Source organism: Semicossyphus pulcher, unplaced genomic scaffold, assembly GCF_022749685.1.
Source record: "Semicossyphus pulcher isolate SPU_LCO1_2020_fin unplaced genomic scaffold, fSemPul1.0.p SCAF_9, whole genome shotgun sequence".
Classification (NCBI taxonomy): Eukaryota; Metazoa; Chordata; class Actinopteri; order Labriformes; family Labridae; genus Semicossyphus; species Semicossyphus pulcher.
In genome coordinates this window covers 1321362-1339552 of record NW_027211770.1, presented here as the reverse complement: position 1 = coordinate 1339552, position 18191 = coordinate 1321362, and the positions used below count along the sequence as shown (strand labels likewise).

Genomic DNA, 18191 nt, shown 5'->3' with positions numbered 1-18191 from the left:
TGCCAAAGACGAATCTCATCAAGTAACATGAAAACTGTATGAGACCTCCGCTCAATATTTAATTGGTAAAATGTACTTTTTAGAAACAAATTTTGCACTACAATCCACATTTATATCATATTTTTTGTGACACCAAATCGCTCTAGGTGAGGAAATGCTTTAGTTTACCTGTTACACCAATAGATGGAGCCAGAGTCTAAACAATGATGTGGATGGAGACGAGAAAGAAGAAAGATTTCTCACTCTGTCTTTTTTTTTTTTAATGAATACTACATACTACATCGTACTCGGTTATGTCTTTCACACAAAGCGTTAACAGTACAAAATTAAAACGTGCATTTTTGTAAAAACAACTAACACCCTAATCTAATGGTAAAGTTCCCTTTTTCCGAGGGGCAAAAAAAGCCATGGATGTATAAGAACATGTTCTTTAACCGGAAGAGAAGCCAGTTTTCCTCTCATACATAACGTCTTCTTTATATGCTATCTTTGATATAACTCTACACACTGACACTTGTTGGGGATACATGTGTTCCTGTGAGTTGCTCTGCAGTTTACCGGCTGATGAAGAAGCTACTTCTGGTGACATTTCTAACCTGGATAGGCGTTATTTCTCCTGTGTGAGGTTAGCTATTTTCTTAATTTAAAGCTCTTATTGGCTTCTTTCCTGTTCCTTTAAATAGACGCTATATAGAATCATGTTACGTTGTGGTAAACATGACAATATGTACCGCCAAAACTAAAGTACGGTCTCCATATATACTAGCGTTTATTAAAAAAAGAAGTTTAGCGTTTAATGTAGCAGGTCAGGTCAACATGCAGTATACCGTTTGTGGCTTTGGTTTGGCGCATCCAAGTACAAGCACGTTAGCTTCCTATGCTAATTGAGCCCTGTAAAGTAGATTCCAACTTCTTCTTTTCGCTCCGGTGTGATGCCACAAGGTTTTAATGTACCGCGGGCATCTGTTCCACTGTTATAACATCTGTAGTATCACGTTGTTCCATCATGTGCTAAGGTTAGGCTCTCATTGTTGTGTAGCCTATTTACGTTTGCCATAAAGATCTCCACAGGTTGTGCTGCAGGCGGAGAACAGAGCCTCCACTAGCACTGAAACTGTTTGTTGTTTCCTGTGCCATAAACAGAACGTTTACAGGAATTTTGGTTAAATTAGAGATATTTCTTTTATAAACAAAATTAGGAACTCCAAAGAGGGAATCTCAGTGAACAACGACCACATAGACCCATTTCTGAGAAGATGTAGTATGCTGTAGTACTTTGTTGTAAAATACTTTGCACATAATCCCAACTGTTAACACGAGGTAAGCAAGCTTTTCCTCATTTATGCTGCTGGCTATTAGAACCATGAACCCATTTTCTTAACCATACGTCTAAGGTTTAGTCTGGGTAAATACATAACCTTTTAAAGATTTTACATATTTTACTACAAAGATTACATACTATTCAAAGGTCTACATGATTTGACGTACAATCAAATAAGGTAGAGAATAAACAAACCTAAACTTTGATTACCAACTTAAGTATCGATTTAACAAATTATGTAATGACATTAGTTGTAATGGTTAAAATTTGTTGTTTATATGACATTAAGTGGCGTTTCTCAGGCATGCTAGGTTGACATGTAGGCTAAATTGACTTCTTGCCAGTGTGGTAGGCTATTGTTGACATCAAGTTTTACATGTGTGCTTATAACTGTAGTGTACAAATGCAAAACTACCTCTGATGAAACATGTTGGTAACAATCCTAAGTGTTCAATCTAAGTGTTGTCAAGATTTTTTGATTATGTGTTATATAACTATTACTATCTGCAGAAACACTTATTGGACTTTCTAAACTTTTAATATTATCAGGCCCACTTCTTTTACTAACTTTTCACTTTTCATTTTTTGCTTGAAAAATTACTAAATTACTTTAACAATTTGATTGTCAAGTTCAGTTTAAGGCATTATGACTTCTTTATTTTTATGGTTATACCATTATTTACTTAAATGACTGTTAACACTACTTTCTACAATAGGATGTTGGTAGTGTGTTAATAATAATAATAATAATGATAATAATAATAATACATTTTATTTATATAGCGCTTTAAAAGGTAAAAGGCACTTTACATAAAAGAAAGAACAGAAGCAACAATAGCAAATACATTAAGAACATATACAAAGAAAAAATATATATATTTTAATCAATTTCCTACAAACATCAAAATACTTTCTTATTTTTTCAGCATATCTCGTAAAATTTCAGTTAGTTCATATGTAGTTAAGGAAGTGTAAAACATCAGGTGGCAGTATTAAGACCTCCTTAATAGTAGTTGGTAGGTGGAGATCAACAACAAGAAAGCAGTGGTAGCACCCCCCTTCTGGATGTGCAAAGTAGATTTCTCACCTTATCTCCTCAGTTTATTACATGTATGGGGAACCAGATGAGCCGGCATCTGGGGCAGGTCGCAGATCACTAGGCAGTGTTGTATCACTGACAGGTGTATCAGCATCAACAGACTATGTAGATAGGTGTCTCACTGCCTCTGTTTGGCCTTAATTGTGGATTAAGTCAACTTTTATTATAATGATTTGAAAGAGAAATAAAGCTTAAGTTTCAAACTAAGCAACAAGTGAATGATACTCTCCTCTCTCTGTTTTTTAAGTTAAGCATTTTATTTACATATACCAATGTCTAGATTGAAAAATCTACCAATCAAGCAATACGGTGGGAAATATGCAATATTAATATCTGACCTGAAACGTAAGTGAATTGTGCACCAGTTTTGCACTGAAAATACCATGTGAAGATGCTCAGAAGGATGGTTTCTTAAACAAATAGCTTTACAAAAGAATATTTAACATTATTATGCTTTTTCAACCATTTCTATTGTGCACCACTGTCTGCTGAGCTGTGATGCTCTGCCACATGCTGCAGACATTGCTGAGAGAATTATGGTCTCTGTGCATTCTCTGCTGGATAAACTACTTGATGACACCATGTCTAAAAACCCACCATTACGGCAACATATGTTCTCAAGAAAAAGTCTTCATATCAGCACATATTGGAAAACATTCAGAGCAGAATCTGATGTTTCTGTTTGTCTACAGGGCATATACACTGAATCATGCAGGTGAGGTCACACATAACTGGACCTCAACCGTATATATACAACCACCCTTTGACCTATTTGTTAACTCAAAATGCACACTAATAAACCTACAAACAGAAACCCATGCATGCATGTTTTAGAACAACATGGTATGGGTAAAGAATCATATTGTGATAATTTTGACTAACATTAAAAAATCATTGCAATATGATGAATAGTGGGAATTATCATTTTTGTATCACCATCTATATTTTCACTGAAAAACACAATGAGAGCAAAATCATCGGTTGTTAACTGAATACCACCTATGTGACATAAAATGTAGAGTCTAAATGGAGTCAAAAAGTGTGTCTCTTTATCTTTGTTCAGGTGCTGTTATTTTTCAGACAAGTCATTGGTCAAAAGAAGGACACTCGAAACCCCAGAAGGATTGACCCAGTAGTCTGACAGCACTCGACTGGGCTGCAGGCGTCCCAACATTCGACTGGTGAGTGAAAGAACTACAGCAATCAAATAAATTAAATCAGTAAGGACAGCAGAGATGCCATCATCATATTGACTTTTGTTTGCACACACTTACCCTGCACACTGCATTAGTTAGTTACAGCTTTGTTTTAAGAGATGCAGTTCCGGTGATTGGCCTGTAGGTGTGTTATGTCTGTTTACAGTTTTTCTCAGTCGCTTTGGTACATTTCTTGAATCATCCTCGACATTTGCAAAACAGTAAGTGCATTTCTCAAAACAATTCGTACAAATAGCAAAACACCATGGATTACCTGCAAAAGCCTCTTTAGTCTCAAAGTCCTTAGTTCATCTCTCAAAAGTAAATATCTGTGTCAATGAACATGTCAGTGCTATCAGAATGACAAGTCCTTGTGTCATTGTGTACGGATAAGACAGTCAAATTGCTTAGTCATGTTGTCAATATAACAGTGTACTCTGGAGGGGTGTTCTGATGTAAACTATGGCTAAAGTTCAGATGACAATTATTGTAAATTGTAAGTTACACCTTAGTGTATGTGGGAGATTGATTGCAAGATTCACATTTACGCTTTTACTGTTTGTACTGTAATTTTTTGACAGACCATGTCATTGCGATACAAAAAGGAAAAGACAGCACTGCATAGCACAAAGAAAAAAACAAAAGTAGAAATGTGAGCATAGGACAATCTCCTAAGGGAAAACTGTACATGCAGTGCTGTAGGAATTACAGTGCTGTCTTCCTACACCTCCTGGCGTTCCTGTCTGTTGGGCCACAAATTCTCATCCACATCACAACGAATATCTTCTCTTGTGATGCAGCGTGGAAAGAATCTTTTAGAGTGTCTTATCCAGCCTCTGCAGGCATCTGCTGTGATGTCATCACACGCTGCATCCATGGCAGCCAGAAGGGTCATCTGTGTATGTGGCTGGCCATCATATACTTTCCATCTCCATGCTGAGAAAAATTCCTCAGTGGGGTTAAGGAATGGGGAGTAGGTTGAGAGGAACTCCATCAGCATCCTGTTGTGGGTCGCAAACCATTGCCTGATGATGTAGGAGCGATGGAAAATGTCATTGTCCCAAACTATCACGTACTTGATGATGAAGTTGTGCGGTGGTTCACTTGCTTCCAGTTCCATTATACGCTATATCCAGAAGACACAAAATGAGTTTGATGAATTACATGCATTTTCATTTTGGACAAGATACAGTTACATCACTGTATACAGCACATATTGCATCTTCTTTTCTACAGCCATAGCAAATGTGTAAAGGTCACACTTACTGTGCTGTATGTCACTATACGATGTTGTACTGTGAGGTACAGTTACTGCATGCTCATACATGTGTTACCTGTACATACTGGCAGCGCAGCTCCTTCACTCTTTCACCATTTCTTTCAAATGGAACAGTGTACAGCTGCTTCATATTCATTTGGTGTCTTTTCAGCACCCTGTCAGTGGTTGAGAAGCTGACTGTTTGGATGTTTTCAAAGATGTTGTTGTCCTCTATAATGGCACTGTTTATCTCCCTTAGTCTCATGGCATTGTTTTCTACAACCATGGTGCAAAAAGCCTCCTCCTGTTCAGGTGTGAGAAGGGGCCCTCTGCCACCCCTGTGAAGTTGTCTTGCAGTCCTATGTGAAAAAAAATAGAGTAATGCAAAACACAAAATTGAGTAAGATAAATTGTCACTGTATAAAGTATACTTACTGGAATGCTGTAATATTGTATGAAGCATTACAGAAAGTATACAGTATTACAGTACAGTGCCTATTGTTAGATTACATACCTGTTCTGTCGACGAAAAGTCTGAATGATTGAGGACACAGTTGTTCTCCCAACATTTGGCTGCACCCTTCGACCGGCCTCTGCCATTGTAAGCCCATGATTGAGAACGTGGTCTACAAGTGTGGCTCTTATCTCATCAGGAACGCACATATGTCCTCAGCCTCTTCTGCCTCTTCCTCTGTTTTGCCTCCCAGCTCCTTCTCCACGCAGCCTCACTCCTCTTCCTCTTCTTCTTCTCTCTGGCTGTTGACCCCGTCCAAGTCCTTGTCCTTCCATTGTCCTTCCATTGTAACATTGTGTTGTGCTCCGGCTATATATATACTTGCCACTTGATGGTTCATGAGTTGCACCTTTGAGCTATTTCAGAAAACTGGTTGATCATTGGTTGATCTAATGCTTCACACATTTCCCTTCGTTAGAGAAAGTCAAGATTCACTTGGGAGCAATTTATCAATTCAGGACAGATTTAGAAAAAAAGTCTAATGGAAATGTATAGAAATGTGCTTGACATATTATGACAACTTGTTCAACCATTTTGCATGTAACGACTTATGTGATGAACTAATGCCTAAATGTTGTTGGGGTGAGACTATTCAACAGAGACCCATTATAATACATTTTGATCAACATGACATAAGCAATTGATAATGTAGGAAACAGCAGAGAATTGTACATAATCATTTGCATGGATGGACCGAAGCATTTGCAACTTGTCCAAAGAAATGAGAAACTGCTTTTTTGATGTGCACAAGTGACACAATGATGTGAAGATTGAACAAGTAGTTCTGAGAATTAAAATTCTGATCTGAGAAATGTACCAAAGCCACTGAGAAAAACTGTAATGTAAGTCATTTTAGAGGCTGGTTTGTTTCCCACTGTATGCTGTGATAGGTTCCAGCTCACTGCAACCCCAAACAGTATCAGCAGTTTAGAGAATGGAGGATGACAGGTGACACGATAAATAAAGGTTCTTATTCATTTCTCGGTAGATAAAAAGTTGACCGACAGTTTTTCTTTGTAGAGCCATACTTCTTTATGTAACAATATAACACAATAATGCAAATACTGAGTAAGCTGTTGTTTAAAAACCATGTTATATTCATCTTAGGTCCAGTCCCATTGTAGGAAAGGATGATCCATATAATTTATATATAGACACTATCTCTGTGCTGCGTGAGGCAAAAATGTTCTATGTGTAAGAATTTGTCTGACCAAGACCCATAACACACTGAAGGGATAATACATCCCATCTGACTGGGGGATGCTCGGGGGTGTCCCAGCAAGAGCTGCAGGATTTAGCTATGGACAAAGAAGTCAGGCTGCTTTGGCCTCTCACTCCCACAGGCATCTCAGACCTGATTAAATAGAAATATATGTAATGTGTAACATAATAACTAATGATCCCTACAAAGGTTAAGTGAGGTGTTATTCACTTCTGTTCTTCTTTCTTTGAAGACCACATCTAAACTGTGATATGGTGAATTCATAGTGCACATCATTCATTAATAATGCTCTATGACTACCCTCAAAAGCACACATGATGCGTTCATATGTACTATATCAACTGTCATAAAAGGTTATAGATGTGACTGTACTTTAGAGGGTCTTATAGATGCTCTATTTATACTCGCCTTTACACAACTCAACCGTCAACTATAGTAAGGTCTCCTAGTATGCTATGATAATCTGATAATCCACACAGTTTTTGAAGTCAGTCATTGTAGATTACAAAAGTGCATAATTTTTAATTTAGAGGGAATCAAAATAAATCTATCATCACATGATATTTTTATTCTCTTTATGATTACACTGTCATACACTTAAGTGGTTAAAACATTTAAAATATATTTTGGTGGTTACACCTCTTGACATTTTCAGGTGCATTAAGTCATATCTGTCTGTACAAATTATGCACATGTAATTTAAGATTATGTAAAAAGTGACATGAATAAAAAATGTATACTTCAACAAACCTGATTTATGCTTTTAAAATAAGTTTTTAATAGACTTTGGAATTGCTCAACTTGCCAACACTTATTGTCACTGACCCTCTAACACATCAAACAGGCAGTTTGCAGTGAGCGCATAGCTGTGACTCACAGGTCAGAGAATAGCATCTGACCAATTACAGGGCCAGGTGTCAGCACTCAGTCATCTGTGGACTGCAGGCTCGCTCTGTCACACAACACATGATGGGTGATTTTTATTCTAGGTAATCCCTCTATGGAATATATTGTCTAACAAAAAAAGATATATGTCTGACAGTTGTTCCATTACCAGTGTTAGTATTGGCCTCCAATACTGCCTGGTATCTGGAACAGACAAGTAAGCCTGTCAGTACACTGATCCAATACCATAATCAGTTAGCCCCAAAAAATCAACTGGTTTTAGATAAATGTATCATCTTACAATAACAAACAACAACAGTGTTGTGCTATGAGAGCATGTACTGATAGCCAAAGCAAGCAAAATGTCAGCACACAGTGCTTTTCCACCCATATTGTTTCTATTTTTTTAATCTCACTAACATCGAAAAATGATTTAATAAACCCTGTAGCTCTGTAAATTACTTTGTACAATCAGAGAAAAAAAATAGAGTTACGTCAACATGATCTGCTGCCACTGATTCAGACCTTTTATACTTTGAGTTCAGGTGGAAGGATCCCAACACTATTGAATTGTAGCTTAAATTTACAGATGAAATGTTTAGCTTTTAGCAAGGTTCCATCTCTAGGCAAAAACAACTTTACTCCAACAAAATATACCAACAAAAAAACATGCTTTTCCACTGTTACTGTAGTTTAAGATGGACAACCAAAGACTTAAGAAAAGCCTGGCCTGAATGTAATAACAGTAATGTCATCCATAGGTTTCTGGAGGACCTTGTAAAATGTGTGTAACTGGACTTAGCATCAGCTCATAAGTTAGCCACACAACAATACAAACACTATTTTTTTTTTTTTTTTTACAAATGATGAATGTAGTGAGGGCTGTAGTATACCAGGTCTTCTCTCCAACGTAGCGGGCAGCACATTGTGTTCCCTCGTCCAAGCAGTCACCACTGTTTTGATGGGAAGCATGAGGCTGACAGCTGATGATCCTGTCTGATCTCAGCCACTCATGTTTGGCAGGGCAGAGGCTGAGAGAACAACTGCATAGCTCTGTGCTGTGAGAATGGATGGGATGCTGTGATGTTTATATGGACATTTGTGCTTCAAAGGGTTTTTATGAAATGCCTTGACATTTGGAATTTCAGTTACAGGTAGTTATTTTCTTTCGTACATCATGGAAATATAGTTTCAGCCTTTGTGTTTATATTTCCCTAATATGGAGCACCCTGATGGCTTTGTGGTCTAAAGACACATACCATGGTACTGTGACGTTCAGATCTGGCATGTGTTTAATGTTAGCCCCCTCAAGTTCTTTCAAACTCTCCCGTCTCAATTTTTAAAAAAAATATTTCCAAAAAGGAAGCCATGCCAAGTGGAAAAATAATTAAAATATGCCCGTAATTTGACTTGTTCGACATTCTTAAAATAAGCAGAGGTCTCAGCAAGCTGCAGTATAGCTGTGTCCTTGGTTTCAAAGAGGAATTCCAACAATTTTAACTATCCATCCTGGGAAACTGAAGAACAAATGTGGGAACTGTTTCCCACACTGTGTTTGATAAGGAAAAAGAGACAGAGAAAAACCAAACAACCAACCATAAGGTGGCAGCTGGTTGGAGGGAGCTTTCCAGGGAGCTGGAACTTTCTGCAGTGTTTTCTGTCAGGGTGCTAAAAACTCCCTGCTATTGGCTGTAATGTTTGTCATTTTAAGTAAAGATATCACAGTATAACACTAGGATTACTATAATACAACTATTTTCTATAAGGGGGCTCAGGGAAGAAATAGTAATAATAATAATAATAATTATTATTGATATTATAAATTTTATGTTACAAAATAAAACCAGGTAAGCTAAATTCAAGCCTTTAACAGAATGAAAGTGTTATCACCAGTATGTTTGACATAACAGTTTACAGTTTTGTCCTGTTGGTAGTAAAAGTAAAAAATAACGATGATTTAGTGGTCAGAGGGGTGTACTATGAATCAAGATTAGAGGCTTAGCCGGGCTTAGCCTCAGCCTTTCTGTGTCACGAAGCGGCTCGCTTTTAACCAGGCTAAATCACCATGGTAACTGGTAAAAGGAAACTTCTGGAACATAACGTTACACATGTAAAGACGCAGAACGAAGCCATGCCGGTACAGTAGCACATACTGTATGTATCACATCACGGAGCCTTTGCATTCAGTTATTGATGAAAATAATTTGACACCCCTCCAGTCTCCCTCTTTCCTTTTAACCTGTTTGCTTTGGGTGAAATTCCAGCAGATCATCCATACAGATGCAGCATCTAAGGACACTGGATTACGTTTTTATGTTTGGTCCTAATTTCCTGCCAAGTCCGTTTTACACGGCTGTTTTTGCAACTAAAACGCAGATAATAAAATTGATGAGTCTTTAGGTATTTATCACAGATTAAATCAAATTAATTAATTAATTTGAATTCTATTTGGCCAAATACTAAAGTTATTTCCTTTCTTTTTTCATGAAGGGAAAGTATCTGAGCTAATTTTAGTTGTACTTTGTGTAGTTGTTACATTAGAAATACATGGAAGGCACTGAGAGCGTTTCGTAAGGTAAAATGAATAAATTAATTTACATTGATTTACATATTTAAATAATATATTTCTGTAGCATTCCTTTCGTGCCTTATTGCAGCAGCAGTGTTGTTTTTTTACCGTTAGAACTTTTTATATTTTCATCATCACTTGTCATATACACAGTCTGACTGAAGCAGACAGACAATGATCGCTCCTTTTTGTGTGGAAGAAGTGGCAAATGTCGTGTAAAACGCCCCTTTTTTGTGAGCGCACACAGAGCCTGAAGCAGAAAGCCAGGGTTAACAGAGAAAGTTTATAACCACCTTTTTGATATCCGTTATCGCTAACTGGTGCTTGAGGCTTTATTGAGCCAGCTTACATTGAGAAAGCCTGGGTATGTTGAACTTGCTTCGTATTATACCCCCCTGGACAGTTATTTTTGGGTATTTGCTCTTCGATCAGTGCTGCATCCTTCACTACACTTCTCTGTTCGTTTGCCTAGAAGACCGGATCCTTCTGTGGCCTCTCATTGACATGTCAGCTGGATGCACCAGCTGTGTGCGTGTGCTTTCGTGCATGGGTCTTTTTATTTATCTGTTTATGTCCATCTGTCTGTCTAGTATGACCTCCCTCAATTAAAGTCCTAGAAGAGAAAGACACCAACTGCTTGTGTATAACAATCTGGCATTTGGCTTCAGAGCCAATTTTTTGTCCCTCAATACATAATCAGAAAAGGATTTCAGTGTAGTCTGTTGTTCATAGCCGTACAGAGTATGAATCAGCCAAAATTTGAATTAGACTGAAAGAAAAGTTCTTCAGTGTGTCTGTCAATCTTTACAAAAACCTGATTCACAGTTTTCCAAAAATACTACTTCTTACCTCATCGCATTGAAATGGAAATAATAAAATGTATGGTGAGATATGGAGTTAGACTGTATGAAAAGATGGACGACGTGACAGCTCCCTAAAAGTGAAGCCAAAACATTTCGAGAGCCCCCTGCTGACTGGCTGCAGTATAGGCAAGCCTGCCTCCTCCATGTTAACAGGTGGGACATGAGTCAAACTATAAAATTAAAATACACATCAAATACATTTTAGTCAAACATGGTTTCTGTCATTATAGTTAGTTCTTATCGTGCTGATTTAGGTCCAAGTGTTCATTTTTCTGACAAGTTTATTTTAATCAGTTATTTGATGCTGGGCTGCACGGTGGTGCAGTGGTTAGCGCTGTTGCCTCACAGCTAGAGGGTAACTGGTTCAAACCCCGACATGCTTGTAAGGTTAATTGGTGACTCTAAATTGCCCATAGGTGCGAGTGTGAAAGTTTGTCTGTCTCTATGTGTCAGCCCTGTGATTGACTGGCGACCAGGGTGTACCTTCGGCCAATGACAGCTGGGATAGGCTCCAGCCCCCCGCGACTCTGAACAGGATAAACGGTATAGATAATGGATGGATATTGGATGGATATATGGATGGATATTTGATGCTGTAAAAAGCAAGATTGACATCTGTTGGCTCCTGCAGCCGATCTGTTCTGGATTAGCAGAGTGGAGGATGAACAGCGAGAGGAAACATAACAAAAACAATCACTACAGTCATTGAAGTTTCCAATGCTGGAATGCTGCTGTTAAATACGCCGGCGTGCAGGATCTTTGCCGTTTCTTTCATTAAGTGTGTGTTTTGGTTAGCGGAAGTGGCTACGGGGGCTTCACCTGCTGATCTCTACTGTGCAGACTCTGGCTTCAAATGACGTCACCATCGCAAGATGGCAGCACCTATCGTGAGCTTTTGGCATCACAGAGAAAGCAGAAGAGACAGATAACAAGATAAGCTAGCTCAAAACAAAAATGATGACTGGAGGTATGCTGTCATAAACCTTTGTGTTTGTTGAACCAGAGCACAAGACTGACCATTGTGGCAAACAAACTTTAATAGAGTAACAATTCAAATCAAAGAAATCGAAGTGAAATTGATGGCTGATCTGCTAAGTTCCAACAAGGTATCCATCACTACAGACCTGTGGCCATCGCTTATGACAAAATGTTATGTAACCATCACTTTCATTCACTACTGGGAGTTAAAGATTGCCGTCCTAAAGACAAGCCGTTCCAATTACCGGCACACCGCAGATGTCATATCAGCTTACCTCAGAGCAGCCCCTGAGGACTGGGGCGTATTGGAGAAAGTTAGTGCTTGTGTCCATGACAACACCAGTTATATGGTGTTGGAAAACCAGCACCTGATTTTTTCAAGTACTACATAACTCTGGAATATTTCAGTAATCCCTTTAAATTATTATAAAATACTTATCTCTACTTAAAACCCACGTATAAGAAAGAGAAGACGAAAATCATTCTTAAATGCATCTACTATTTGTAAGCAACTGAATGTTTGCATCATTTGAAACAGACCCAAAGTAACACTATGTTGTATATTATGCTCTGAGCTGAAGTAAATGACCCCTCAAATGCAAATAAAAATACTGGAGCCTTATCTGTAGACACTTTCAACATCACCCAGGTGCTCAAAGTAAGAGTGGAACATGTACCCCAGTGGGCAGCCACGGTGGATCCATTTATGACCTGCCTTAATGCTCAGCAGCTGTGTCATTTCACAGTGATCTCTCTTTGTTCGAACATCATTCCACCCACTCTGAATGTGGCTTCAGACATTTATCTAAAGCACAGCACAGTGTGGGGTTCCCATTTAAAGGTGAATATTTAGTCACAAATGCACTGAATTGCTTAGATTATGCCTGTTTATTGTTGTTTGCGCCCATTCTGGGTCAATATTACAATAGAGGTGAGCCCCGACTACCTGTCCAGACAGTAATGAAACAAACTGCCTCTCTAAAATTCACAATGGTATTTTTCCCATTTATCATTAGCTGAACATAGTAAAATGCTACTGTAGTGCTTTTTACTTGTTGCTGTTGCCAATGTCAGATGTGTGTGTAATCTCTTCAACAGCTGCTAAATTTTACACTGAGGCCTATTTGGTCTCCATGACATTCATAGACTAAAATAGACCAATAACACAGTGTAGGAAGAAATGCAGGCACACATTATATGTAAGCATTACAGATATACACACAGGTGTAACAGAGCATATTGTATGTAAACTAGGACTGGGCGATATGACTTAGATATGATCCCAAAAGTTTTTCTATATTGATCAAGATCGATTTTTTAAATACAGTTTGGTGCTGGTGATAATGATAAGTAAAGTAAAGTAATCATAAGTTAAACTTGAATATAGTAAAATAAGTAATTGTGGGTTTTTTTTAAAGGAACAAACTGGATCAAACACTGAATAAAGCCTTAATGGCATGTAAGCCTAAAACTGCAGCCTGACTAGATGTTGAAGTTTATCATGGCCAGGGTTTTTCCTGCATAGAGACATTTTTGGCGCCCCCCAAAGAGGTTTATGCCAGCCAGAATTGAGAATGGAAAAAAAATAATGCATGTGTTTTGCAATTTATCAAACAACTGTTGAACAAGCAGAACATGTAAAAAAAAGAAAAAAAACTTCTTTGACTTCCAACAGTCACCTCTCCTCTCATCCACAGCCGCTATATTTTACCTTACACATGCGGCTGGCGCTGCATCATTTTCACTGAATCAGGGCACTCGCAGTTAAGCTAGCGCTAATGTGAGAGGGGACTTCCTGTCAAATACGTTTTATTCTGATGTAAGTGTTAAAATCGCTGAGTCACAGCCGCTACGTACTTTTTTCATCATGTCCTGCCTCCTGCACCCCCCTACCTGAGGCAAACAGAGTATTTCCAGAAGGTGACAACGCGTCTGACACGACAATCTCCTGTTGTGTGCTTTAACTACTCCGGAAATTGTCCCAACCTGATACTCCGGACATTGTAAGCTGGCGAAGCTTTTTCGAAGACCGTCAGATCACCTGTGAGTTTTTTCTCCGGCAGGGTTAATGTACTTTTCCGTCACTGCCCTCCCTTCTTTAACCCCCCCCCCTTTAATTTACTTCCCCTTCCCATCTTCAAATGTTATATGTAGTTAATTTTTTTAACAAGTTTTGTAAATTAGGTTTTAATCTACTGCTTTAAATTTCATTTACTCAAGCATAATACACATTTTATCAAAATGACCAGAAATAACAGGAAGAAGCATAGTTTTCTGTCAAATAAGGTAGCAGAGACTTATTGCCTTTATTGTACACGGAGCGATTATGCGATTGTGCGTCGCAACCCCCCAACGGCCAAGTCTGAGCCAGGAAAAACCCTGATGGTTATTGCCCCAAATTTGATCAAGATCTCATATCAAGACCGTTTGTTTGCTCAGCTCTAACGTAGCCATGCAGGCAAAAGGCTGAATGACAAAAAGCCAGACAAGAATTAAAAAGTAACTGAAAAGTGTACATTTTTAATCCAAAGTGCTAAAAATCTTATTAACTTTAATACCCTTAAACCACACATTCCATTACCTCACCAGCTACAGTGTGACACCCCATCTCCAAGGCCAGACAGAATGTTGGCATCAATAGCTGCTGGTTTTGTTGAGAGAGGCGAGAGGAGTTGCTAAGCTTCACTGACAGTCTTTGGTTTCACACCCTGCTGGCCATGAGTCTATGTGCATGCCCAGAATTAGCATAGGGCTTTCCCACTATGTGAGAGTATTGTGGTGGCTGGAGCGCCTGTCTCTGTCAGACAAGTGTGAAGTCTTAGGTGTACAATTGACTTCAGAGGGATTTTGAAGGACCTGGAATGGCTCATACTTTAACCCCTTAAGTAAAAACTCCAGAGTCATTAAAGTCTTTGTTAAGCGTTTACTTAGAGACTCATCAAATCTAGGATGAGTAAGTGATTCTGGCAATGATAAGAAAATGGGCATCAAAATTAGTTTCATATAAAATCATAAACATGGTCCTAATGGAAAGGTAGAGACGGAGCAGCATTAAGCAGAACTCTTATGTAGTTCTATGATCTGCTTTAAAAACAACAATTACTAATAAAAATATATATTTTTAACAAACTGGTGAATAAAAACATCTACATTTTGTTTTTATTGATTCAAAAATGTTCCTTAATCTTGCTTTTATCTATGGAAAATGAAACACATTGACTGTTAAGACTTGTTCATATTCATAATATACATTTTTTGAGACTGATGGACTAATAAATTTTACAAAATCCACTAAATCACTTTATTCTCATCGCCTCAAAAGACTCAGGGCACTGTGGTGCTGTGGTTAGCGCTTTTGCCTCACAGCAACAAGGTTCTTGGTTCTCCCTGTGGATGCAAGGGTTCTCTTAGGCTTCCTCCCACAGTCCAAAGACATGCTCGTTAGGTTGATTGGTGACTCAAACATTGCCTGTAGGTCTGAGTGTGAATGGTTGCCTTTCTCTTTGTGTCAGCCTTGTGTTTGGCAACCTGTCCAAGGTGAACCCCAGCTTGCCCAATGTCAGCTGCTCCGGCCTCTTGTCACTATTCGAAGATAGCGATCTATATAATGAATGGAGGGACTTTAGGGGCTCGTAGTAGTTGTTGCAGGAAGAAGGAGAGAGGAATGAATCGTCAGATAAATCAGATAAATCTTCAGCCATGACAATCTTTTAGATAGCACTGAGCAACGCTCTCTGTACTCCAACACAACAAACGGCACTTCTCCCTCTTCGTTTTCGTTCACTCCTCTCTCCTTCCTGCAACAACTACGGTCTTGTGCGAGATTTCAGCACAAGACTTCTCCATGAGCGAGACTTGGTTACAACAGAGAGCATAAGGTAAAGTAGCAAGGCTGCCACAGTGTTGTCAGACACTTATTATAACAATCTGAGCCTGTCAGTAGCAAAAACAAGCGCTTTTAGTGGCTGTATATTGGCGTATGCCCGTGCCACCTTTAGTTACATTGTATCTGATCTCGCAGCTGCCGGCCGGTGCTCCCTCCCTTGAATCGATTTCAATAATTGTTGTCTCCACTAGTCACTTACACACAAACAGTTGGGAAAATAGGGTCTAGGTTGAAAAATCCCAAAGTTATCCTTTAAGGCATTATGGGGAAGATTTACTTTTAAAAAAAAAACCATCTAAATTATCACTTATGACCCACTACAATTGTGTAGCAGTGTCTATGCCTTACAATGTTTGGACAATTGTGTGTTGCCCTAAGCCAACAGTGCAGATCAGGACACAAAAGCATAAGTGACGTGGCTCCTTTTCTGTCTTTCATCTCTCTGAGAGGCCATGGCGGGCTCGATGAAATGTGCACTTTGGCTAGATTCACACAGGCTGAGGAAATCCAGTGGAAGAAAGGAGGTTCAGGTGTGTTTATATGTGCTTTAGAACAAATCCACTTTGAAACTATCAGCAGATTTCTGTGATGAACTGCTTTGTTCTCGCTAACACCGCCCCTTCTCCTCGGCCACTCACAACAGTGAGCAAAAAAAACAAATCTTATTCTGCCTTTTACATTTAACTTCACCCCCAGGTCTGACCTTAACTCCACCCACTGCATAATTTAGAAAAATGATTAAAGGTGGGCAAGGAGTTGAGGGGGGTGGTGTTGGTGGGGGACACGGTGCATGCATGTGTAAGACAAATGTGACACATGAGTTGTTCGGAGACATCAATAATACGCTGTGAACATTCTCTTTTTTTATAAATTTAATGACATTGATAAGTCTCAACCAGTCGCCTCTATATCTGCATTGGTCTTGCGAGGTTCAGGGCTGATTTAAAACAGTAGATGACCTGCTGAGCCATTTTCAACCCACAACAGGGTCATTTTTATAGATTCAATGTTAAAACTGGCAGGGACATGTTTCATAAGGTAACAACTCAATAAAGTATGCAGTACCTCTACAAGCCACCATAATCTGTCACATAATTTATAATCACAAACCTTTTTTATTCATGCAGCCAAATTCACATAAGTAAATGCACACAATTGCACAACCACACACACTTGCATTTGACCCACATAGTCTTTATGTAATGTTCCATTTTGCCACCCAGTGTGCAGTAGAGGACATGTAGGATGAAAGCGTCTTGGAGAGACAGTTATACGAGAGAGTAACGATAATGAGTGGGCTGGAAACCGTGACAGCCAGTCTGCCGCAAGAAGGGGAATGCGAGAGAAAGACTGAACAAGAGGAGGGGGTTACATGTGGGAGTATACCACAGCAAATATGGTAGAAAGAAAACACGTCGCTGCAGCAGCCTCGGTTTCACTGAGCAGATGAGCGAGTGAGCAAGCAAGCGTGTCTCGTCCAGACACCCACACTGCCCGGGCTGTTGTCCAAGGAGATTAGCAATATATTGTTACGGCTTTTTTTTTTCTCTGTGAGCTAGGTTGTTCACCAATGGAAAAAACACTTATTTAATGTAACCCCTTTGTTTGAGCTTGATTATTTCAAGTATTATTAAAGCCCTTACTGGCCTTCAGGTCAGAAAGACAGCGCCGATGTTATGTCAGGGGCAAAGAAATTTTACTCCAGTCTTGTTTCTACTCTCACTCGAACTCTGGTGTGTAAAATCTGTCAGCGACCTGTATGGAATCCAGTCCTCTGTGTACATGCAGAGTCAGAGCGCTGGCAGCTGCAGTAATGGTCAGATGTGATTTGCTTTGGGGTGAAAGTTTTCTCATCTCATTTTCATAAAATATACCTTCCATATGCCTAATTTTCATAGGGATCCACCTTACATGCACCACCATGTAAGCTATCCAGATCAGAGCCTGTGATGGTGGCATGGCACAGGTGGTTTCCCAGACATGAATAGCACTGTGAAACTTTCGATGTTAAGAGGAAATACGGAGGGAAATAAAAAGACGCTCCTTGCAAAAACATGTTAAAGCCCTTGAATGTATTAATTTCTTTGATCAGCTGTCAGTATTAGATGTTTTCGGTCACTTAAGGATCTTTTATCCCCATGAATAAAACAGAAATAGAGCCCATGAGCTGGCTGCTAATGAAATGTTAATCCCCTGAATTACACAGTCTACCTGCACATTTGACTCTGTCACTGGTGTTTGATGTTTTCATTGAATACGTACAGACAGATATGTTTTTTGATCCTTGATTATTCTCTCAAGGTAGAATATTGTTGTAGTTTTTATACCTGATTCTATCTGCTGCCTAACTACCATCTGCATGGAACATGTTGCCATGGCATCAATAAAAAGCCTCAGGTC

At 39.0% G+C, this 18191-nt stretch overlaps 1 protein-coding gene across 1 annotated transcript in view; it reads left to right on the top strand.

Annotated features, from left to right (window-relative positions):
* The first annotated feature begins 537 nt into the window (after positions 1-537).
* The window catches only part of ncalda (neurocalcin delta a), a 73910-nt gene continuing 56256 nt past the window's right edge, over positions 538-18191 (top strand). Inside the window, exons 1-2 of the mRNA XM_069655578.1 lie at positions 538-625; positions 3484-3601. The gene's annotated coding sequence lies outside the window, so the exon portion shown is untranslated. The remainder of the gene's footprint in view (positions 626-3483; positions 3602-18191) is intronic.